The sequence below is a fragment of the Hippocampus comes genome, unplaced genomic scaffold, assembly GCF_001891065.2.
Source record: "Hippocampus comes isolate QL1 unplaced genomic scaffold, H_comes_QL1_v1.1 scaffold238, whole genome shotgun sequence".
Lineage (NCBI taxonomy): Eukaryota > Metazoa > Chordata > Actinopteri > Syngnathiformes > Syngnathidae > Hippocampus > Hippocampus comes.
Window position 1 is genome coordinate 514,792 of NW_017806177.1, and position 530 is coordinate 515,321.

At 32.5% G+C, this 530-nt stretch overlaps 1 protein-coding gene across 1 annotated transcript in view; it reads right to left on the bottom strand.

Annotated features, from left to right (window-relative positions):
* Window positions 1-530, bottom strand: part of LOC109532501 (5-hydroxytryptamine receptor 3A-like) — a 14,761-nt gene that overhangs the window by 10,903 nt on the left and 3,328 nt on the right. The gene's annotated exons all lie outside the window — the stretch shown is intronic.

Below are 530 nucleotides of genomic sequence, written 5' to 3' on the forward strand. Positions count from 1 at the left end.
ATTTGTAAGACTGAATATGAAAATAAACAGAATTTAATTTTCAGTGAGGATCAAATACAGTTTCAAAGAAAAAAGTCTCGTTTAAAATTGAGATTGTACAATTCAGATTCAGTTATTCAATATGATTCAGAGTAAAATATACAAGTACATCCATTTTCCATACACTTAACTTCAATTCATGTAATTCAAATTTAGTATAAACTATTCAAAAGTTATTCACGTTGAGTTTTTGGTGGCAAATATTCTGCCCCACAGCGTCACACCTAGTTTAGTTTTGGTTGTAAAGTGCCCTTGAGTGTCTTGAAAGACGCTTATAAATGCAATGTATTATTCTTATTATTATAAGAAATTTCAAGGGTTATTTTTACTGACCATTCATTGTTCATGACATGTACAAATGTTTGTTTTCCGAACACACTATCCATTCTTGTTTTCTTACAGTTCTAACAGCCGCTGTGAGACCTAACACCTTAACGTCTTGGGCCTCAGACCAGGAAATTGATGTCACAATCACAAGATGGCTACATCTG